We start from the raw sequence: 25,632 nt of genomic DNA on the forward strand, positions 1-25,632 counted from the left end.
ACCTCACACAGTGCTTTTGTGTGTTTTATACAATTCTAGACTAACCTCCCAGCTCTTATATTTAGTGCTATATCTAATAAACAGTAGTTATGATACCATGTTTCCTTGACAATTTTATGAATATTCTTCCATGGGATGTGGGTGTCACTGGCAAGGTCAGTATTTGTTGTCCATCCCAAACTGAAGGGGGGGGTCAGCCACATGGATGTGCAACTGAAGTCACATTTAGGCCAGACTAGGTAAGGACAGCAGATTTCCTTCCCTAGTGAAACAGTGGGTTTTTAGAACAGTCTCTGATAGCCTCAGGTCACCATTACTGAGACTAGTTTTCAATTCCAAATTGTATTAATTGAATTCCAATTCAAGCGTACGCTGTGGAACTCATGATCTCCATAGAATCCAGCTTGCTCATTTATATCACATTACCAATGCACCTCATCCAAACACGTTCACTGATATCATTCATGGCTTGGTGCCAATAGCTGAGCCCGCACACATTGCACCCTTCACAAAGAATCGCTGGTGGTTTTTGAAAGAACAGTTGAGAAGGCAATCTCTGGAGCTGTTCATCATTTCTCAGTTTAATTATTGGGAACGGCATTCATTAAACTGCAAATGGAGAGGTCATTTACAGTGTTGTTATCGATTATTTCTGCCTGTTATACGAATGGGATAAAAGAACAAGCACCATTGGCACAATGAAGCATTTGTTTTCTAACTAAATAATTACCATTTAATTATTTGGACTGCATGCACAACTGTTGTTGCCAAATGTAAACTGTTCCATTTAGAGTAGAATATAATTTCTATGAGGGTATAATGGGCCATGCGAGTCTATCGGAAAGCTGCTGTTGCCTGTTTATTTTTCTGCCTTCCTCAGTCTGTATTATTCAGATTCTTGCTCCCCAGAAGCAGGGGTTTTGTATCAAAAGACCTTTCCACATCTTGGGGGAGTGGGCCATAGAGCACCGATACTCCGAGAGGGTCCATTGGGGTCCTTGCTCTTGTGCAAGGTGCCCCAAATCTCAGTCAGTTTCCTATTCCTCCAATGGCAATGGGTTGTGTTTGCTGAGGATATGGTAACCTGAACCTGAACTGGGAAACATTGGGGTCAGTGTTGGTCTGAATTAGCAACACAGCTCACACACCTCAGGTGTTCTCTAGTGTTTCTGACTGGGCAGAGATGGTGGCAGTACAGAAGCAATATCCATTATCCGTTCTTGTACATTTCTCCAAAGGTTGGTCTAAATTGTGTCATAGACCCTGTTCTCATCAGTAATAAAGTCAGTGAACAATACAAATTGATTTTGGAACTTGTTTATTATTTATTCATGGAACGTATTTGTAATTGGCCAAGACAGCATTTATTGTCTGGGGGAAGGCAGTGGTGAGCTTATCCATCACCACAGACCTTGCGGATAGGGACACACACAATGCCATTAGGATTTTGACCCAGCGACAGTGAAGCAACGGCAATATATTTCTATGATTCGGAGATGCCGGTTTTGGACTGGGGTGTGCAAAGTTAAAGATCACACAACACCAGGTTATAGTCCAACAGGTTTAATTGGAAGCACTAGCTTTCGGAGCACTGCTCCTTCACCACCTGATGATTGTGTGGTGTTCCGAAAGCTAGTGCTTCCAAATAAACCTGTTGGCCTATAACCTAATATATTTCCAAATCGGGATGGTGAGTAGCTTGGAGGAGAATGTGCAGGTGGGATATTCCCATGTATTTGCTGTTCTTTATCTTTCCGGATGTTATAGCCCATGGGTTTGGAAGCTGCAATCAGAACAACAATGGCAAGTTACTATAGATAGTACACAGTGCTATCACAGTGAAGGTTGAAGGTGGTGGGTTTGGTGCCAGTAAAGCAGCTACTTTGTCCTGGATGGTGTCAAGCCGTTCAAACCAGAGAATCATACAGTATACACTGGGCCCTCAAACCCATTGAGTCTGTATCTTCAAAAATATACTATTACCTACACTCGTCCCCTTTTCATGCACTACACCCATAACTTTGAACATTATTGCACCTCAAGTGCTTTTTAAATGTTGTCAGGTTTCCCACCTTAACTAGCATCCCAGGCAATGCATTGCGGACCACCACCTCCAGGTGAGAGTGTTTTTCCTCAAATCCCCTCTGACATTCTGTCTCTCACTTTACGACTACACCCCCTTGTTATTGACTTTGTCAACGGTTAAACCTTGAATACTTCTGGAACTGTACCCATCCAGGCAACTGAGGAGCATTCCATGGCACTCCTAATCTGTGCCTTAGGGATGGTGGACAGCGTTGGGGAGTCAGGAGGTGAGTTACTTGCTGCAGGATTGCCAACCTCTTCTGGACACAGTATTTATGTGATTAATCCAAACCAATCTCTGGTAAATGGTAAACCCCCTCCCCCTAGGATGCTGATAGTTGGAGATTCAGAGATTGTTTCTCCAGTGGTGGGTTTCTCTAGCACTTTCTGTTTTTATTTTAGATTTGCAGCATCCACGTGTTTTGCTTTTATACTGTTCTCTGTTATTCACTTGTCTATCTCCTCATATATCTACTGTCTGCAGCACATCAAATACTGGAGCTAATTCCTTTTTGTTGTTTGCCTGGACCATTTTAAACTTCAAAACATGCATTTAACCCAGTTCTAAGGCTGACAAAACTGGTTGAGACATAGGGAGAGACGGTGACTGGGTTGTATGCTTACCAATTCTGTTTCATGTGATACTCCTTAATGAGCTTAAAAGCCCACAAATCTACAAGTGTCATTGTGTATTAAAATTTAGCATTGTAAATCATTCCCACTTCATTTACGTTTGCGCTGTATGTTTGACATTGCGTCTGAATCTTTCTGATTTCTCTCTCATGTGCCTAACTTTTTCAGAAATGCCAACGTGATTAAATACTTTGATTGGACAGGTTTGAATTTATTTATTTTCTTGTTCTGTCTGTAATGGCCTCCTCGGGCTGTCTGGAGAGTGGGAATTAGGAGCAGATTCAGATTTTAAAGTTCACACAGGAAATGCTGGCTTGAATTACCAGTCCTTTGATCCAACAAGGGAGCTTGTTCTTCAATGCAGCTTGTCACATGAGAAAGAAAAGCCACAAGTTGTGGACTGAACAGCAGTGAGTTATGTGGGTAGTTTGGAATGGATTTCTGCCATCTTCCAGCCTCTTGCCTTCCAACATATTCGAATAAAGACTGGGCACTGATACATGGCACTGAAGCCAACCCCTGGCACTTGAAGTAACAACTCAAGGTGAGATATAGAAGATTATGGAGGGCACTGATGTAACGGGTATTGTTTCCTATTATGACGCAGATTACAGGCATAACTATAAAATCGTGATTAACAAATCCAGTCAGCACTTCTGAAGACCTCCATTAGCCAGAGAATGGTGAATCCACTGCCAAGCAGACTGGTTGAAGTGTATAGCTGAGATATCTTTAAGAAGGAAGGTGGATAAAGATATGAGGGGGGCTGGAAGAGGAGACTATACTGAAGGAATTTAACAGAATAGTCATACGGAACATAGAGGCCCGAAAAGAGCAATCAATCTGAATGGCAGACCTTGGTGTCATACTCTCTGTGTAATTTTTCCTCTTGTGTAGGATGAGACCACAAGATATAGGAGCAGAAGTAGGCCATTCAGCCCATTGAGTCTGCTTCACCATTCAATGAGATCATGGCTGACCTTACAATCCTCAACTCTGCTATCCCGCCCTCTCTCCATAACCTTTGATGCCCTTGCTGATTACAAACCTGTCTGTCATTGAGTATGAAAAGGTTATTTGAGCAGATCTAACTTTGTTCTCAGCCTGTCCTTGCTGTGGAGATAAATTCACGACAAAGTTGAAAAGACTGCATGGTTTCGAAACAAGTGGTCTATGCTCAGCAGCTGCAGCTGTCAACCACACTCACATTCCTGAAAAGGGGAGATGAGTTAAGGCAGTACCTATATCTAACTGTGGCTGCAAAATTATGATGGTTTTTCTGGATGCATCAGTACATCTTTTAGTCTAAGAGTCAGCCACAGGGTTGAGCCGAGATTGTTAATCCTCATTTCCATTCAACACCCGTGGAAGAGTGACTTCAGCCTTCCAATGTTATTAACACCTCAGCTGAGATCAGTTCGCCAAACATCAGATCGAGATCAAACCTGGGATTCCTTTTTTATGCAAAAGGATCAGGACCCTGGAGCAACCTTGTGGTGATACCACAGCTGCACATTACTGGGTATAAATACCACAGCATGGGTGAAGTTAGAATTTCTGGAGATTAGTAGACACACTGGAATGTGTCACTCCCTGACAACTCATTGACAGCACATGGATATATGCCCTTTAAGATGATAGGTTAGTCAATACCTAAAGTAATTATATTCAAAAACTGGAATTGCTGGAAAAACTCAGCAAGTCTGGCAGGACTTGTGGAGAGAGAAGCATGTTTCAAGTCCTGGTATATGTATATGTTAGCATGAAAAATTAATAAATAGTGTTACTGTGAAGTTTAAGCCTGAAAATTGTCTTTGACTTTGCTTTGACCCAAACCATGTCATTAACACACAATTAAAGGATGTTGTTGACGTGGATAAGCAATTCATAAAAGATCTTCTCACCACCTACCTTCATTAATGAAACCATTGACACTTCTGATGGAATTCCTCAAATAGAATTAGCAACTCTGATGCAATGTATTCTTAGATATTTCTTGACAAGAGATTGCCTTCTCCTTTTCCTCTAGCCTTTCTTATGGTCATTGGATAAATCCTAAGGGTCCAAAACCATACAGTTTGATGTATCTATTCCTGGCTGTGCATTTCCATCTTGCATCTTAATCGGTCTCTTTTTCACAAGTAAGAAAGGGTCTGGGGGAAGTTCTAAATACGTGGCTTGCAGCTCTCTCTCCTCCTTCGCAAACTACAATCTTTGATTTATAAAGGGCATGATGTTCCAATGGTCAGTGTAACTTAAATAAAAAGACGGTAAAGATTTTTTTTGAGAAGGGGCAGGGGGAGTACTAATCTGAATGCAGTTATAGAGTCATAGAGTCATAGAGATGTACAGCACAGAAACTGACCCTTCGGTCCAACTTGTCCATGCCAACCAGATACCCTAACCTAATCTAGTCCTATTTGTCAGCATTTGGCCTATATTCCTCTAGAATCTTCCTATTCATGTACCTATCCAGATGCCTTTTAAATGTTTTAATTGTACCAGCACCACCACTTCCTCTGGCAGCTCATTCCATACACACACCAACCTCTGTCCCTTAGCTCCCTTTAAATTTTTTCCCCTCTCACCCTAAACCTATGCCCTCTAGTTCTGGAATCCCCCACCCCAGGGAAAAGACCTTGTCTATTTACACTATCCATGCCCCTCATGATTTTATAAACCTCTATAAGGTCACCCCTTAGCCTGCGACATTCCAGGGAAAACAACCCAAGCTATTCAGCCTCTCCCTGTAGCTCAAATCCTCCAACCCTGCAACATCCTTGTAAATCTTTTCTGAACCAATTCAAGTTTCACAACATCCTTCTGATAGGAGGAGACCAGAATTGCACGCAATATTCCAACAGTGGCCTAACCAATGTCCTGAACAGCCACAACTCCTATACTGAAACTCTGTCCAATAAAGGAAAGGGTACCAAACAGCTTCTTCACTATCCAGTTGACCCAGTTGTGAGAGAGGGTGATGAAAACAGTTACAAGGACCATTCCAGACCTCTACGTGGATAGATTGGAGAAGCTAGGATAAAGAATGGTGGACACAGATTGAAGGTGACTAGTAACAGAAGGAAAGCAGACTGATTGGGATCTAGAAAGTGCTGTGTGAGAGTGTGGTGGAGACAGGCTTTCAAAGAGAAGTGAATAAGCACCCCAAAAGATAAATAGTGTTGGTTTACTGTGAAAGGTGGGTGAGAGGGAGTATTTGATTTGCTGAGAGTCAGCATGGACACTGTATTGAAATGAATAGAATGAGCTTCATTGTCACATATACTCATATGAGTGTAGTGAAAAGTTTATAAGTCACCACTTACAGTGCCATCTTCAGTACAAAGATACCTAGGGACTAATTTATGTTGAATAGCTTCCTTCTGTGCTCTAATCATTCTATGATTCAGTCAAACCAAATCACAGCCCTTTCTGTTGGCTTCTTTTCCCTGCACTTTTGGTGTTTGAGTCAATCAGCTCATGTCAATGTGGCCATGACAGTAAAGGCTCAAGGAGCAAAGTTGGAATGGCTGGGACCTCCACATCGGAAACAACTGATGAATTATGGGTACTGTCAGTTTACCAAAGGCATTAAGGGATGCTGGGAAAAGGTTAGCCTGTGACTCCTCATTTCCTGGTGTCATGATTTGATATGTTTATTCAGCAAGTGTCCAGCTACCACGTGTTGCTGTGATTGGACACATATGTTGCTGAAGCTGAAGACTGAGTTACTGAACCTTCATAAAATCTGAAACATGCTGTGGCACCCCTGACCCCCTAACAACCTGAGGTCAAACTGCATTATAGTAACTACTTCCAGGTTAAAAATAAACAAATAGAAATAAACAATTCCAGACCAACCAAGTGGCAATGAGAGCTTTGATTGATTAATCGTGGAGATTAACTTATACAACGAAAATAAAACATTAATTCCTCTGGGGCCAGGCATCTGCTGGAGGCCTACCCTCCCACACACCTCCATACATCAAAACTGAGGAACCTACATGGAGGGTCATTTCATACGCTACAAAATCTCACCAAACAAAGGTAATGAGGTAGATATAGCAATGATGAATGGAGGATGCCCTGCTACACTTGGAGCTTAAAATCCTGCTTGTTATGAAACTTAAGGATGAAAGATATGACAGCAAAGACTTCACAGCTTTGAGGAGCTGGAGTTCTGTGTGTGAATATATAACCATATGAAAACTCCCTGAGATGCAACCCTACTGAGGTGACGGGGTCTCCCTGAGAGCTCCGTCTCACCTCTTTTTGGGAAGGTTAGTCACGTGGTGGCTCAGTGGCTAGCACTGCTGCCTCAAAGCACCAGGGCCCCGGGTTCGATTCCAGCCTCAGGCGACTGTCTGTAAGAAGTTTGCACATTCTCCCTGTGTCTGCGTGTGTTTCTCCCAGTGCTCCAGTTTCCTCCCACAATCCAAAGATGTGCAGCTTAGGTAGATTGGCCATGGGATATCAAGGATTATAGGGGTAAGATAGGGGGTTGGGTCTTGTAAGGATGCTCTTCAGAAGGTCAGTGTGGCCTCAATGGGTTGAATGGCCTGCTTCCACACTGTAGGGATTCTATAATTCCACATAGGCATTGGAATGAGATGTTGAAATAAGGTTAACGTCGTTGAGCTTTTAATTTAGATCCAGGTCAATGCTCTGGGGAAGAAAATAAAACAAAGAATTGTGCAGTCTGAAACAAAACAGAAACTGCTACAGAAACTCATCAGGTCTGGCAGCATCTGTGGGAAGAAAGCGGAGTTACTGTATGAAGTCCAGTGACCTTTCATCAGAATGGATACTAGCAAATGTTCTGGAGACCATGGATTCAAATCCCATCATAGCACACGGTGAGATTTGAATTCAACAACCTTTGTTACTAACTGACCAAATATAACCACTGTTCATTGTCGTAAAATCTCACTTGGTACCACTAGTGTCCTTCAGGGAGGGAAATCTGCAGGCCTTACCTGGTCTGGCCTACATGTGACTCCAGATCCACAGTAATATGGTTGACTCTTAACTGCCCTCTGGGTAATTCGGGATGGGCAGTAAGTACTGTCTAGCAATGCCCACATTCATGAATGAAGATATATTTCAAAAGCCAGGCTTGGGGAGACTGGAGCAGGAGTCCTACCAGACTGTCAGACAAACAGAAGCTGGTCTCTCAGTGGCTGCTGGACAGTCACCCAGGGCTGAGGTGAGTGATGGCAGAACAGCAGAAAAGTGGCTGTATGTCGGCACTCCATCTGTGCCCCCACTTTCCCGACACGATGCCAAGGGGGTGCCCAAAGGTAAACGCTGGCGAGCAATACAGAGTTCTGCCTGTCACATCCAACACTGGGTCTGCACTTGTGGCAGCAGCTGAGGCCTGATTGGTGCTAATTGTCCCGTTAGGGGCCTCAGTGAGTGGCAGGACAGGGCGGGGTCAAAGACCATTCCAGCCATAGTCTTACTCAGGGTAGAGTGGGAAATGGCAGGATCCTGATGGATTACCCTCTCTCCATTTCGGTTCTCTCTCACCACTTTAGGGGAAGAAATGTGAATGTGCCAGTATATGAGTTAGGAGCAAAAATAGGCCATTCAGCCTGTTGAGTCTGCCCAGCTACACAGTAAGATCAGGGCGATCTGAATACAGTCTCTCCTGCACTTTCCTGCTACTCTAATACCATCAGTGACTCCATTACTCAATGGAGTCTAATCTACCTCTGTATTAAATTATTGAAAAGCCCTACCTCCACTGGCCTCTGGTGGAGCAAGTTCCATGAGCCTCTAAGAGAAAGAAACATCTCCTCAGTTCTGTCTTAAATGGGGGCCCCCTTACTGTTAAACACTGCCCCATTGTTTTAGTTGGCCCCCTCGATCCCTGAATTGCAAAGGGGTGAGGATGAGGAAGAGTATGATACTTTGCTTCTTTTGTATTCCAAGTTGTGCAGCTACTCAGGAAGAGTGCTGCAGGACTTTGGAGGCAAAGACTTGAGAGAGAGTTCCTTCTGGGAGATTTACCAGCTCCAAATCCTTTCTGGTCACGTGCATTTGCTTCCTTTAGCTCAAAGAGCTTTTTTCCTTGATTGGCAGAGAAAAGATTACCATCTATGTAAGAGTTCTGAATGTGATTGTTAGACAGTTACATTATTAGGAAAGGATATAGCTTTCCAATTATTGTGACTTAGCAGTTTGATTGAATATTACATATTATTGGAGTGTCATACTGCTGCCGGTTCCCATGATTTAAATCCAATTGTAAATTGACAAATTGCACTGTGTTTTGCTCTTTAGATAGGGACAGCTGTGTTCTTGCATTTTCCAAGTGACAGGCAGTTACATACAATTGTGAGGAGAAAGTGAGGGCTGCAGATACTGGAGATCTGAGACGAGAGTGTGGTGCTGGCAAAGCACAGCAGGTCAGGCAGCATCTGAGGAGCAGGAGAATTGACGTTTCGTGCATAAGCCCTTCATCAGAGATAAGGCTTGTGGGCTGGGGGGGCTTAGAGATAAATGGAAGGAGGTTGGGGTTGGCGGGGCGAGGGGAAGGTAGCTGAGAATTCTCCTTCCAATCCTCCCACTTCCTGAAAACAAAAGAGGTAGCCATGGGCAACTGCCTGGGACCCAGCTATGCCTGCCTGTTTGTCAGATACTTGGAACAGTCCATCGTCCACAGTTACAGCGGCACCACCCCCAACTGTTCCTCCACTACATTGATGACTGCATCAGCACTGCCAAGTGCTCCCACGAGGAAGTTAAACAGTTCATCAACTTTACCAACACCTTTCACCCCGACTTCAAATTCACCTGGACCATCTCGGATACCTCCTTCCCCTTCCTGGATCTCTCCATCACCATCTCCAGTGACTGACTAACCACAGACATCTACTACAAGCCCATGGACTCCCACAGCTACCTAGACTACACCTCCTCCCACCCTATCTCCTGTAAATACACCATCCCTTATTCCCAATTCCTCCGCCTCCGCCACATCTGTCCCCAGGCTGACCAATTCCACCCTAGAAAATTCCACCTTAGATGGCCTCCTTCTTCCAAAGTCGCAACTTCCCTTCCCACATGGTCGACGATGCCCTCCAGCACATCTCCTCCACATCCCGCACCTCCACCCTTGAACCCCAGCCCTCCCAACGCAACAAGGACAGAACCCCACCCCCACCCCAGTCGTCACCTTCCATCCCACCAACTTCCGCATACATTGCATCATTGTCTATCACTTCTGCCACCTACAAACGGACCCCACCACCAGATATATTTTTTCCTCCCATCCCTATTAGCATTCCAGAGAGATCATTCCCTCCGCAGCTCCCTTGTCAGGTCCACACCACCCACCAGCCCACACTCCATTCCTGGCACCTACTCCTGCCATCACAGGAAGTGCAAACCCTGCACCCACACCATGCCCCTTACCTCTGTCCAAGATCCCAATGATCCTTCCACATCCAACAGAAATTTACCTGTACCTCCACCAATGTGACTTACTGTATCCTTGGACCCGATGTTGTCTCCTCCATATTGGGGAGACAGGACATCAACTTGTGGATCATTTCAAAGAACATCTCTGGGACACCTGCACCAACAAACCCCACCCCCCCATGCCTGAACACTTCAACTCCCTCTCCCACTCCATCAAGGACTTACAGGCCCTGGGCCTCCTCCATCACCAAACCCTAACCACCCGACGCCTGGAGGAAGAATGCCTCATCTTCCGCCTTGGGACCGTGCAACCACATGGGATCAATGTGGATTTCAACAGTTCTCTCATGTCCCCTCCCCCCACATTACCTCAGTCCAAAGACTTCAACTTGGCACTGCCCTCCTGACCTGTCCATCACCATTCCTATCTATCTGCTCCACCCTCCTCCCAGACCTATCACCTTCTCTCTCACCCTCACCTACCTATCACATTCTCTGCTACCTTCCCCCTAACCCCACCCCCTTCCATTTATCACTCAGCCCCCCGGCCCACAAGCCTCATTCCTGATGAAGGGCTTATGCCCGAAATGTCAATTCTCCTGCTCCTCGGATGCTACCAGACTTGCTGCGTTTTCCAGCACCACACTCTTGATATATAATGGAGAGCAGTATCTGTCTCAGTCTGTTACACTGGGATGTACACATTTCCTTTCAACACCTTGCTGCTCTGTCCTCACCTGACTATGTTCCACCTTTTACCCCAGATCAAATGAGAGCAAAGTTAGCAAATGGCAGTGGAGTATTTGACCATGAGCTCCATTCGATTTGATTCAGATTGTGACCCAGCTCACCCGATCTGTAGCTCCCTGGTTTTTCCTTACAGCCGTTCTTAAATAATGGCACCACAAGCCAAGTCACAGTCTTCTGGCACCTCACCTGTAGACATCGATAATACAAGTGTCACGGTAAGGGGCCCAGCAATCTTTTCCCTGGCTTCCCACAAAGTTCTGGGAAACATCTGACCAGATCCAAGGGATTTATCTACCATTATGCACTCTAAAACCTCCAGCACCTCCTCTTCGAAAAGACATGACTATTTATTTCCCCAAGTTCCATCACAAACATTTTTCCCCATTCGTCCTTCCCCATCCCATTTCCCCACATTACTGACCCTACATGCCTTCTGCCCTGCCTACTCCCCTACCTTGGGACACCTCACCATCTCTCTCCCACTTACACCAGCACTAACATCTGTGCCACTTTCTTTCCTCTCAGTCAATCCCTCCCTGTCTCTCACTTTGGGAGAAAACAATCCCCAAAAAGGCAAGAACCAACAAGTGGCTGGTGGGAAACAGGACATTCAGTTCCTCACCTGCTCCCCCTGAGGAGAGGACCCTGACCATGACCATGACCTTCCCAAACAGCACACTGACCCTGCCTGATCCCCTGGACTCATGGGGGTCTCCCTTGAACTTGACTGAGGATTACTTTCCCCTTGCACTTTGAGACGTGGCCATTTGCTGGAAGTGTGTGCAGTGTGGTAGCTGTATCTGCTGCTGACACATGGTGAAGGTGTGAGAGTGATGGAGCACAGAGCTGTACAGCATCACATTTACCCCTTGGCTGATAATGGCTCACAACCACAATAAGCTTCCTAACTCAGTGTCTGTGCTAAAAAGGGCAAGTCAACAGGAGCAACGTGAGCCTGTTACCTCTGGCTGTGGGGGCAATGCAGTAAAAAGCTCATCACAGCTCAGAGCTGTGGGCTGGCCCAACCCATGAGCTGCAGGTCCAAATCAGTTCTTGATTGTAAAGGGTTACGGGGAGAAAGCAGGAGAATGGGGTTGAGAAACCCATTCACCATGATTGAATGTCAGAGCAGACTCAATGGGCTGAATGGCCTAATCTCTGCTCCTAGGTCTCATGGTCTTCTGGTCTGACCTTGTGCACCAAGTGACCTTGCAACAGCAAGCCAATGAGAGGGGTTGGTGCATGCTGTATAAAACAGGAGAGGGTTCTGCTCTAGTGGTAAATCATCGTCAGAGCTGGCATTGCAGAGATGGGTTGGAGATGTGCCATGGCTGTGCTGAAACATGTTGGATGCCAGCATCTATAATGTGGGCTGTGTATGTGGCCCCTGCCCTGGAGTGTGCCCTGTGAGGCTGCTGCTTGGCACCCAAGGTGAAGGTCTGGAGGAACAAGAGGGGAGCTGGAGTGTGCCAGGTACACGCTCGGGACTGTCACTTCAGGAATTCCAGCCTCGGGTTTCTGCATGGCACTGATAGAATAGGAGCCTATATGTTACTGAGGGAGATTAGGAGTGAAGGAGCAAACATCCTGACTAATAGGCATCTCGCTGCTCACTAGCCACAGTCTCCTCTCAGCGTCTGGAACTCTGTGAGAAACCTACCTTGTCGTTTCCATTGTCAAGAAAGGTGGTGCTCAAATTCTCACAGGAGTCTTCCAAATGTCTCACTGTGGACCACATTGTTCAGGGCTGGGAACATTACACCTCTAGTGTTTCACTGTGCCCATGTGGGACTGGCACTGGCAGCAAGGTATGCTGAGAAGGGAGCTGGGGAGGGAGGTCGGGAGGGAGGTGGGGAAGGAGGTGGGGATGGAGCTGAGGAAGGAGCAGAGGAGGGAGCTGGGGGTGGAGGTGGGGAAGGAGGTGGGGAAGGAGGTGGAGAAGGAGCAGAGGAGGGAGCTGAGGAAGGAGCAGAGGAAGGAGATGGGGAAGGGGAGGAGGGAACTGGGGAGGGAGCTGAGGAAGGAGCAGAGGAGGGAGGTGGGGATGGAGGTGGGGAAGGAGCTGAGGATGGAGCTGAGGAAGGAGGTGGGGAAGGAGGTGGGGAAGGAGGTGGGGAAGGAAGTGGGGAAGTATAGGAGGGAGTTTGGGAGGAAGCTGAGGAGGGATGTGGGGAGGGAGGTGGGGTGGAAGGTGAGGATGGAGGTGCTGGGGAGGAAGGTGAGGAAGAGGGTGATGAGGTGGAAGGCAGTGATTGGGTCAGGGTGGTGGTGCTGCAGTACCATCTCCTAACCTGTTCTGTGACATGTGTGCTGGGAGAAGGGAAGAGAAAACAAATCTGCATTTCTAAGTCCTCAAATAAATCGGAAAATAAGTCTATTTGTCTGAATTAAAGTGAGTGCCAATCTACTGGGAAATCAAGTTGAAATAGATTGAAGGGCTTTGATGTTGTGAGTGAAGATTTCAGCCTCAAACAGTATCTCTGTGGAATGAGCGACATGACAGCAATCCCACTGAGTGTCACATATAGCACTGAGCATCAGATTGGATTACAGTATAACATCCACTTCATGGCAATGGCTGAATGTTAATAAACCATTAAAGGTGTTGGGATTCTTTTTCATTCTCACGCTATGTGTAACACAGTTTGAGGACGGTGTGCCCATTATTGAAGAGAATCTGATAATCTAGTAGATCCTATGAATGCAGTTCCAGCATTACCACATCCTTCCTCAGACAACAGACAAACCCTAAGTCCTGCGTAGGTCACCACAATATCAATGCCACCCCGACCCAGCGAATGATCATGCGATAATTGGAGTTGTGTTTTAGAATTCATGCCGGGAATCCCAGAGTTGAGTTGTTTACTGAGGACTGCAAAAAATAGAAGGAGTTTCTGCTCTGATGTTAAATCATTGTAGCAGCTGGTTGATGAGTTAAGCAGTTACATTCGCCTGGCCGTTCCATTTAATGAGTGGGGACAAGCAAAACTTGTGAGTGAGTTATAAAACTCTAAATTAATTAAGAAGTTCCAATGAATTCTTCAGTCATATGATTGAAGCTCGAATATTCTTGGGAATCCAAAGATTCAATTAAATTTTCACTTTCATTTTGCTGTCTCTCTTGATGAACATCTGCTTTGCTTTTCTTGTTCCTCTCAGCTCCTGAAAGCGCTGACACTCGAGTACAGGCCATACGCGTTCTTGGTGTGTGAGTAAGGCAGGTGTGTGGCACTATTGTGAGGAAAGCTATCGCCTTTCACTTCTCATCAATATCACACACAGGCTCACATAGCAGGAGGAGACACTCAATACTTACTCTCAGACAAAGCCCCCTTGATTCAGCAGAGCTCAGAACATACACTGAAATACATTTTCACTTGAAATTAAACTCACTTGAGCAAGATGGTGCAATTATCATTTACAGCCATCTCTCTGAATGATGCTTTCTTATTTTTACCAGTAAATATGAAATGCTGCTCCTTGCAATTTAACGTGAGTACAATTTTCCACTCTATCTGTTCCTAAGTGGAAGATATCACCAAATAATTGATTGTGAAATACTGACTCACCTTTATTCTCTCTATAAAATGGCAAATTTGTCTTTGTTATTGAGGTAGATTTTCTCAGCAGACTGTAAGGGAAGGGACACTATGTCAGCTTTGTACAAAATTGCATTGGATATTACCCAATTACAGGCTTCAAGTCCCACTCCAACATCCTGATAAAAATATGCAGCAAATGCAGTGGGTTACAGATCTGGACTCACCTTTAAGATGGTTCAGCCATAGGAACAGGAGAAGGCCAGTCAGCCCCTTGAGCCTGTTCCACAATTCAATGAGATTTTGGCCAGTCTGTGGCCTAACTCTATTTGCCCATTGTTGGCCCATATCCCTTAACACCTTTGCTTAACAGAAATCTACCTATCTTACCAATTTTTATAGATGCACCATTGAAAGCATCCTATTCCTGATACAGTATGGTATGGCAACTGCTCTGTCCAAAACGTTACAGAGAGTTGTGAACACAGCCCAGTCCATCATGAAACCCAGTCGTTCTTCCGTTGACTCTGTCTACCCTTGCTGCTCCCTCTGGAAAGCAGCCAGTCTGATTAAAGACCCCCTCCCAGCCCAGTTATACTCAATCCTACCCTCTTCCATTGAGCAGAAGATACAAAAGTTTGAAAACACGTACCAACAGATTTAAGAACAGCTTCTTCTGCGCTGTTATCAGACTTCTCATGTATCAGAATTGATCTTTCTCTGCAGCTTCTCTGTAGCTGTTACACTATATTCTGCATTCTGTTCTATTACCCTGATGTATTTATGTAAGATATGATTTGTGTGGTTAGCACGCAAAACAATATTTATCACTGTATCTCAGTACATGAGACAATAATAAATCAAACCAAATCAAATCTATCTCAGATTTTAAAATAACAATTAATCCTGCATCAGTTGCCATTTGTGGAAGAGAGTTCCAAACCTCTACAACCCTTGCACCTATACACTTAATGATAAGGTACTAGGGAGTGTTGCTGAACAGAGACCTTGGAGTGCAGGTTAATAGCTCCTTGAAAGTGGAGTCGCAGGTAGATAGGATAGTGAAGAAGGCATTTGGTATGCTTTCCTTTATTGGTCAGAGTATTGAGTACAGGAGTTGGGAGGTCATGTTGCGGCTGTACAGGACATTAGTTAGGCCACTGTTGGAATATTGTGTGCAATTCTGGTCTCCTTCCTATCGGAAGGATGTTGTGAAACTTGAAAGGGTTCAGAAAAGATTTACAAGGATGTTGCCATGGTTGGAGGATTTGAGCTACAGGGAGAGGCTGAATAGGCTGGGGCTGTTTTCCCTGGAGGGCTGGAGGCTGAGGGGTGACCTTATAGAGGTTTATAAAATCATGAGGGGCATGGACAGGATAAATAGACAAAGTCTCTTCCCTGGGGTCAGAGAGTCCAGAACTGGAGGGCATAGGTTTAGGGTGAGAGGGGAAAGATATAAAAGAGACCTAAGGAGCAACTTTTTCACACAGAGGGTGGTACGTGTATGGAATGAGCTTCCAGAGGATGTGGTGGAGGTTGGTACAATTGCAACATTTAAGAGGCATTTGGATTGGTATATGAATAGGAAGGGTTTGGAGGGATATGGGCCGGGTGCTGGCAGGTGGGACTAGATTGGGTTGGGATATCTGATCAGCGTGGACGGGTTGGACCGAAGGGTCTGTTTCAGTGCTGTACATCTCTATGACCCTAAGTGGTTGCTAACATCTCTCTTGAATGGTCTGGCCCTAAGTTTTAAACTACTTCCCCTAGTTCAAGATTGTATTCTGAATAATTAATTTAGATTTTGTTGTTTTGAAAAAAAAGGTAAATAACGCAGAGATAGGAATTTAGTGCTGGAATTATTTTGCGTGATTTGAGTTGAGTTGCTTTTGAGGAAGAGGAATACTGTTCGAATTTTGGATTGTTTTCCACTTGTCAGAGGATGCAGTCAATTCTTTCTGATTGTCCTGTTACTTCTCACAATTTAACTTCTCACTGAATGTTTTACTGCATCATTTAGTTTGACAACAGGACTTGTTTGTAGCCATTTGAGTGGATAATATGTTTGATATAGTACAGTGAAGCAGACTGGAGTCACATTGCTGATCCTTGTATCCTGGACGGGAAGTCACCTAGCCTCAAACTCAAAATGGAATGAATTAGTGGGACCACTACCTTAGGGGAACGATCTGCGCAATTCCTGAAACAACACCTTATCATTATATCATACATTTAAGTCAACTACCCTAAAATGTTTCATGGGAGCATCAGCAAGAACAACTTGACACTGAACCATATCAGAACCAGGTGACCAAAGGCTTGGCCAAAGAGATAGATTTTAGGGAATGAGTTAGAGGAGAGAGGAGAAGAGATTTAGGAAGGAAATTTCACGGCTTAGGGCTCTGTCACTGAAGGAATGGCAGCCAGTGAAGGAGAGATGGAAGTCAAGGATCTACAAGCAGCTACTTTGTGCCGTTAATGCAACAATGCATGGCCTTGACCTGCTCACCATTTCACACTCTGTCCCATTCCCTCCTCCAAACCCCCTGGCTGGGAACCGTATAGTTTCCAATCATCGTCTGGCACCGAAAGACCGCCAGGAACCTGGCCTCTTAGCATGGAGTAAGTGTCTGTCAGAGCTTCCTGTCATTGATGCAGTTTGGGTGAAGTTCAAAAGAAAATAATTCTTTTAGTTCCTAAACCTCTCCCCACCTCTCCACAATTTTTGGAATGGTCCTATGTGTTTAGTTTGATGAGGTATTTTATTTTTCAAGCAGGCTCCAGTGTTCAGTGAATTGACTAACAAAACAGAGATTGTGCACACGTGTCAAGATGCATAGCCCATCCAATTTCAAACTCATCCATAAATCAGTAACTGAAGCCTGTGGTTATTCCATCTGGAGGTTCCTCAAGTATATGACACACTGAAACTGCATGTAGTTACCAGGGCAGCTGGTTCTCATTAATGGGCAATTCACAAGGTCAGAAAGATACAGTCCAGTGTCAAATTCAGCATTTGGCCTGTACGAAAAAAGGAATCTTACAGAAACTGGTAATAATTAGTGCTGTGTTGCTGAATTATTTAAAGTGACAACAACATACCGTGAAGTTTGATTGAGTTCCCTGCAATATTAAGAAGCCAAATCACCCAACAGCAGAAACTCAAAAATTGGAGACACACAGAAGGGGACGATTTCCTGGTCACGTCTCCTTTTGGGATCACCTCAAGTATCTTCCTGCAATTAGAAGGACAGTAATTCTTGTTATTAAAGGTAAACACAATAACATTCCAGAAACAGCAGTAAGGTGAATAATCTGTTATGGGTAATATTGGTTAAGAGAGTTCAAGATAAATCAAGATTTCACAGCCCTCTAAGGCTAGGGAATTTCAAACTTCCAGCAGCTCATTAACATCCTTCTCTTCTAGGATTGGAGTTGGGTGTGCAACCTCCACAGCTGAATAGGTTGTTCACACTCACCAGGTATATTGCCTTGTGCAGAGGAGAGTAGCCACCTAGCTTCACGTGCCATTCAATGTGATCATGGTTGGTGTGTAATATAACTTCCTGTGCAAGACCCCAATAAAATTAATGACAACCAACAGCTTTCACTACGGTCCAAAGGCATGTCTTTTTGACTTCCACTGACAGCAGACGTCATTTTCCATGTTCCCAAAACACTGCCAAATAATTTTATCCACAAAATACATTTTGTTGCCGTTATCAATGGCTATCTCAAAGTCCAAGGATGTTGTGTACTCTTGAGTGACAGGTCTCTGCTGTGTGACTGAACAAGTCAGTTCTTAAGCCACAAATATTTGAGCACATGGGACAGGATGTCCCACGGGTTAATGGGATTCAAATGCAGGATTCGCTTCCCTTTCTTTCCCTGTGTACCGCCTCTTTGCCTCATTATGAAGGCATTGTGACTCAAAGCATGATACGGCTTGATGGACAGGTTGTTCCATTTTTGATGATTGACCTGCCAGGCAGTTATTTTAAAACATTTATTCATAGCATATGGGTGTCGCCAGCTGAGCCAGTATTCATTGCCCGTCCCTAGTTGCCCTTGAGAAGGTGGGGGTGAGTTGTCTTCTTGAACTGCTGTGGTCCATGTGCTGTAGGTTGACCCACAATGCCCTTCAAGAGCGAGTTTAATACCAATGTTTCTGTGTTTCATGGGAGAGCTTCAGAGTGTCTTTGAAGCATAACGAAGACAGGACTGAAAGCACTATTTTGAGAATATGAAAATGCACTGTGTATTGCTCTGCGTATATTACAACAGTCACATCAGCGGGTGTCCTGAGGTGTCGGAGGTGCTTGTAAATGCAGCGCCCTCTGAACCAGAACAGTACCGTAAAGTACAACACATTTTCCAGGTTGATCACCAGTTTGCATTATGGAGAAGCTTTAGTGAAATGTCTTCATCAAACAAAATTAGTAGCAGAAAAGATTAAGGAAAGGTGAGTAAAAACTGGGTCAAAGAGGTCCGATTTTAGGTGTAACAGAAGTGAGCCATAGTACACTGGTATTGTTGGCATGACACTGAAATCTATACATTCAACTACCGGGCTGCTCATTAGTTTGGGTGGTAACTGGCCCACTAAAACTTTAATTTGACAAGCAATAAGCAATACCCATTTCTGATCTGATATCCATCGTATTGCAATAAAGAGAGACACATTCTTAAAACAGGCTTTAGATCTTATGGGTTTGGAAGGTGCAGTCAAAGGAGTTTTGGTGAGTTGCTGCAGTGCATCTTGCAGATGGTACACCCTGCTGCCACTGTCTGTCAGTGGTTTAAGGGAGTGGATTAAGGGAAAGTGCTGAACTGGATGTCAATCAAGTGGGACTGCTTCGTCCTGGATGTTGCTGAGCATCTTGGGGGCTGTTGCTACTGGCTTGTCAGCTCTTAACAACAGCCCATCTGCAGCCTCAAAGCCAACATGACAAACAGTGCGCCTTTTTGCAGATGAGATGGTGTAAGCTTTGGTGGATTTCTCTATCGGAAAACAGGAGGTTGATAGCGGCCTGTTGACTTGCAATACAGTTACCGCTGATTCTGAATGAATCACTTGGCCCCAAGATCGGGAGTGAGATTCCTGTTTGACACTGCCACTTTCACACTGCTGTGTTCCAACAGCAGGACCCATCATCTCATCTTCAAAAATACACACTGCTTGACATGTTAGATTTGTTACTGCAGCTGCTATTGAGAATGGCCGGGTCAATTGATTTGTGACAGCCAAAAGAAAAATAACTGCAATGGACCCTGCCCATCCACGGAAATGAGTGTAACAGATTACTGCCCCCCGGGATAGATTCAACTGCATGTTATCCAGCTCCTGGTGAAATCCTGATGTGTTTACCATGTGTGAGCCTTACACTGAAGGAGCAGGCCTACATACAGTCATAGAGTCATAGAGATGTACAGCATGGAAACAGACCCTTCGGTCCAACCCATCCATGCTGACCAGATATCCCAACCCAATCTAGTCCCACCTGCCAGCACCCAGCCCATATCCCTCCAAACCCTTCCTATTCATATACCCATCCAAATGCCTTTTAAATGTTGCAATTGTACCAACCTCCACCACTTCCTCCGGCAGCTCATTCCATACACGTACCACCCTCTGCGTGAAAATGTTGCCCCTTAGGTCTCTTTTATATCTTTCCCCTCTCACCCTAAACCTATGCCCTCTAGTTCTGGATTCCCCGACCCCAGGGAAAAGACTTTGTCTATTTATCCTATCCATGCCCCTCATAATTTTGTAAACCTGTATAAGGTCACCCCTCAGCCTCCGACGCTCCGGGGAAAACAGCACCAGCCTGTTCAGCCTCAAATCCTCCAACCCTGGCAACATCCTTGCAAATATTTTCTCAACCCAGAAAAGATTCACATGGATGTTGCCAGGGTTACATGAAAAGTGCTGGCAGATTAAATGCAAATCCGGGATAGAGATTTCAGCCCAACACAGGCAATGTCATCTACATTTGGAACTCAAGATCAGCATTAGATTTGAAATTAGAAAGGTCCATTCAAAAAGGCTTATGCCTTAAACATCATGATTTGGAGATGCCGGTGTTGGACTGATGTATACAAAGTTAAAAATCACACAACACCAGGTTATAGTCCAACAGGTTTAAAGCTAGTGTGCTTCCAGTTAAACTTGTTGGACTATAACCTGGTGTTGTGTGATTTTTAGCCTTAAACTTTGATTTTCCTGCTCCTCGGATGCTGCCTGACCAGCTGTGCTTTTTCAGCGCCACCCTTTTCGACTGTGATCTCCAGCATCTGCTGCCCTCACTTTCTCCCGGGTCCATTCAGCAGTCTAATAGCAGTGGGGAAGAAGCTGTTCTTGAACCTGTTTAAGCTTTTGTATCTTGTGCCTGACCAAAGGGGTTGTAGGAGATTATAACTGGGGTGGGAGGGGTCTTTGATGATGTAGCTGCCTTTCTGAGGCAGTGGCAAGTGTAGATGGAGCCAATGGATGGAGGTTGGTTTGTGTGATGGACTGGGCTGTGTTCACAACTCTCTGCAGTTTCTTATGATCCTGGGCAGAGCAGTTGCCATGCCAAGCCGAGACGCATCCAGATAGAATGCTTTCTGTGGTGCTTCTGTCAACGTTGGCGAGAGTTGACATGCTGAATTTCCTTAGCCTCCTGTGATCTTGCTCCAGGAATAAAGATTAATCTCCCAAATGCAGCCACCCTGTGAGAAAAGGCACCAGGGCACTGGGGAAGAAAGTTGTGCATTTTCTTTTGCTCTTTTAAGATAACGTGTGAAGATATTGGAAATGGGGAATATTAACTGTTTGGACACATTCTTTTATCTGTTGCTTGGGATCACTGCTATCATCAAGGACAGTATTCATTGCCCATCTCCCAAGTCCCCTTAAGGTGAACCAACCAATAACTGAGTGGTTTGTGAGGCCATTTCAGAGGGCAGCTAAGAGTTAATTACATTGCTGTGGGTCTGGAGTCACATTCAGGCCAGATTGGGTAGAGTCAGCAGTCCCTGAGGAACATGAATGAACTGGATGGGGGCTGGATGACAATCCATTAGCTCCATGATTATAATTAAGGAGCTAGTTCAAGAAACTGATTAGAGTCTCCTGCTCCGAATGTTCATATTTCAGAATTATTTGTGGGGATTTTAACTGTTTGTCCAGGTGTCTGCGTTACTAGCTCAATAATATTCCCCACAGATTGCTGTCTAGCCTGGAGCCAGTTGTGGTTCAGTTGGGAACACTTTTCACTCTCAGCCACAAAGTTATGGTTCAGGTTTCACTTGAGGACTTGAGCCCAACAATCTGAGCTGACACTCCAGTGAAGTACTGAGAGAGTGCTGCACTGTCAATGATTTGTTTGGAGGCAGACTGCCATATCACGAAGTCTCCAACAAGATGCCCAGTTTTTAATGGTGAGCTATAGTTTTCAATTGAACAGTAAGGGCTGGATTTCGTCTATGGAAGCAGAAAGGTTGGGTTGAAAAGTTAGCACCACCTGGAGGTCACTTGCTGAATAGCCAAGGCAGAGCCTGAGGTCGCAACTTGCCTGCCTCAGTGCCTCACCTCAGCACAATATGGAATCTCAGCTCAATGTCAGCTGACAAATGGAATTGAGAAACTAAATTGGGGTCGTTGGTATGACCCTGTTGGTACCTGTTGGGATCAAGGTCCCTGACAGTTGCTTCTAGTGTATCTCATCCAGATGTTGTGAATCTGACAGTCTCACACACACACACGTTCACAGTTACTCACACTCATACTCAAAGGCACACACACGCACACATACATGTACACACACACTCACAGATACACACACAACTCACAGAAACCAGTCATGATTTGGGGATGCTGGTGTTGGACTGGGGTGTACAAAGTTAAAAATCACACAACACCAGGTTATGGTCCAACAGGTTTAATTGGAAACACTAGCTTTCGGAGCGCCGCTCCTTCATCCACCTGATTTTTAACAGAAACCAGCACAGGCACAGACAGGCAAACACACACACACACACACACACACACACAATCATATTCAAAGACACACACATGGATTTACACTCCCTCTCTCTCACATACACATACACACACATACAGATACACACACAACTCACAGAAACCAGCACAGACACAGACAAACACACACACTGACTCAGACACACGCACATAGACTCAGACACACGCATAGACTTAGACACACACACACACAGATTCAGACACATGCACCCAGTCTCAGACAGACACACAGATTCAGTTACATAGTCTCAGACAGAGACATAGACTCAGACACACAGAGGCTCAAACACACACGCAGTCTCAGACAGACACACACAGACTCAGACATACACACAGATTCAGACACATGCACACAGTCACAGACAGACACAGTGACTCAGACACACACAGACTCACCGACTCAGACACATACAGACTCGGACACACACACAATCTCAGACACACACACAGTCTCAGACACACACACAGTCTCAGACACACACACAGACTCACACACACACACACACATAGACTCTCTCTCACACACACACAGACTCGGACACACACACACACAGTCTCAGACACACACGCACAGACTCAGACACTCACAAACACACAGACTCAGACACACACACACAGACTCAGACACAGACTCAGACACAGACTCACACACACAAGACTCTCTCACACACACACAGGCTCACACAGACCCACGCACACGCACAGACTCACACACACACACACACAGGCTCACAGACTCAGACACACTGACTCAGATACACACACAGACTCAGACACACACAGACGCACACATAGACTCACACACACACACACACAGACTCACACACACACAGACTCAGACATACTCACTGACTCAGACACTCGCACACACAGAGACTCAGATACACACACACAGACTCACACACAGACTCATGCACACACACAGACACACACACAGACTCACACGCACACGCAGACACACACACACAGACTCACACACACACAAAGAGACACACACACAGACTCACGCACACACACAGACACAGACACACACACACGCACACGCAGACTCACACACACAGACTCACACACACACAGACTCTCACACACACACACGCAGACAAACGCACGCACACACACACACACACTCAGTCACACACAGAGACTCAGACACACACAGACACCAAATCCAAGTCTCTTCTCACCATGCCTCCAGATATACATCCCAAAATAGGCCGTTGGCTAGCCTGGGAATCTGAACTGGTTCATTTTCCTGCTCTCCCTCAGGGAATGGGCAATGAGTTTAGCATTTGCTCTGCTCACCATGGTCCCCCAGCAGTAAGCTGCCTGAAGTCAGGGAGCTGGGATTGGAGCTGGGAACAATTCCCACATGCTGAATGGCTCATTGCCAGCAGACTTGGCAACCAACAGCCATCTGAGCCAATGGAGAGACCAGGAATAAATATCAATGGAAGGAGGAAAGAGGTGACTCTCACTGGGGAACATTAACCTGAAATAGCTTAAACACGTCTGCACCTCTTGTCATGTTTCCAATGAGCTGCTGTTTATGTTGCATTTGTAAGGAGAAATCTGACTTGGGACTGAGATTATCCAGATAATCATTTAAATTTTGGAGAAAATTATAGATTTAAAATTTGAAAGAAATTGGTTGAGTGGCAGATTTAAATTCTAACAATGTACTGTTTCACAGGAAATCAAAACGAAGGTGGGATTTGAAGGGTAATGGGACAGATGGGTGGCCTGTTCTCGGATTTCTTTTTGATGTTTCCTTCACTGAAGCTGATACTCAGTTTGCAGGGTGAGGGGAATTGAATGAGGGATTAGAAATAACTGGATTGTTGGACAGAGAGCTAGTATGGACCGGAGAGGGGAGTGGCCTTGGGGAATATGATTTGAAGATCCTGATGGGACCAGGGGTCGTCACAAAGGAGATCAGTTGCCCCTTTGACCCCTTTCTTGATATTTACCATGCAGCTAAATCAGCCTGGCCTCCCCAAGAGGCTGTTAATTGACCAATTCAGGGTCACAATAGGCTGAAGGGTCAGGGGCTGTGCAAAACATCCCCACTCCACTAACATGCCCCTGAAACATCCCCACTCCACTAACATGCCCCTGAAACATCCCCACTCCACTAACATTCCCAACACTTCCCCACTCAGCTAACGTTCCCCAACACTTCCCCACTCCGTTAACGTTCACCCAACACTCCCCCACTCTGCTAACACTCCGCCCAACACTCCCCCAATTCCGCTAACACTCCCCCAACACTCCCCCACTCCGTTAACACTCCCCCAACCCTTCCCCACTCCGCTAACACTTCCCCCAACACTTCCCCACTTCGCAAACACTCCCCCCAACACATCGCCACTCCGCAAACACTCCCCCAACACTCCCCCCAACACTTCCCCACTCCGAAAACACTCCCCCCAACACTCCCCCCAACACATCCCCACTCCGCAAACACTCCCCCACCCCCCAACACTCCCCACAACACTTCCCCACTCCACAATCACTCCCCCAATATATCCCCTCTCCACAAACATTCCCCCAACATTCCCCCCAACACTTCCCCACTCCGCAAACATTCTCCCCAACACTCCCCCCAACACTTCCCCACTCCGCAAATATTCCCCAACACTTCCCCACTCTGCAAACACTCCCCCAACACATTCCCACTCCACAAACATTCCCCCCAACACTCCCCCCAACAATTCCCCACTCCGCAAACACTCCCCCACTCCGCAAACATTTCCCCAACTCTCCCCCCAACACTTCCCCACTCTGCAAACACTCCATCCAACACTTCCCCACTCCGCTAACACTCCAACCAACACTTCCCCACTCCGCAAACACTCCCCCCAACTTTCCCCCACTCCGCTAACACTCCCCCAACACTTCCACACTCTGCAAACACTCCCTCCAACACTTCCACATTCCGCTAACACTCCCACCAACACTTCCCCACTCTGCAAACACTCCCCCCAACTCTCCCCCACTCCGCTAACACTCCCCCAACACTTCCACACTCCGCTAACATTCCCCCATCACTTCCCCACTCTGCTAACATCCCCCAACACTTCCCCATTCCACTAACGTTCCCCCCAACACTTTCCCATTCTGCTAATGTTCCCCCATCATTCCCCCCAACACTTTCCCACTCAACTAACATTGCCCCCA

General features: G+C 45.7%; 1 protein-coding gene and 1 long non-coding RNA gene across 2 annotated transcripts in view; one reads left to right on the forward strand and one right to left on the reverse strand.

Moving 5' to 3' along the window:
• The window catches only part of LOC122563500 (uncharacterized), a 224,164-nt gene that overhangs the window by 158,262 nt on the left and 40,270 nt on the right, over nt 1-25,632 (forward strand). The gene's annotated exons all lie outside the window — the stretch shown is intronic.
• LOC122563502 (uncharacterized) lies at nt 1,393-18,142 on the reverse strand. The gene is made up of 4 exons (XR_006315621.2): nt 17,912-18,142; nt 17,535-17,668; nt 14,463-14,524; nt 1,393-1,783 (listed from the first exon to the last, which is right to left on the reverse strand). It is a non-coding gene; the product is annotated as an uncharacterized LOC122563502 (long non-coding RNA).

Source organism: Chiloscyllium plagiosum, unplaced genomic scaffold (assembly GCF_037043375.1).
Source record: "Chiloscyllium plagiosum isolate Xiang-an unplaced genomic scaffold, Cpla_swu_hap1 HiC_scaffold_30, whole genome shotgun sequence".
Taxonomy (NCBI): Eukaryota; Metazoa; Chordata; class Chondrichthyes; order Orectolobiformes; family Hemiscylliidae; genus Chiloscyllium; species Chiloscyllium plagiosum.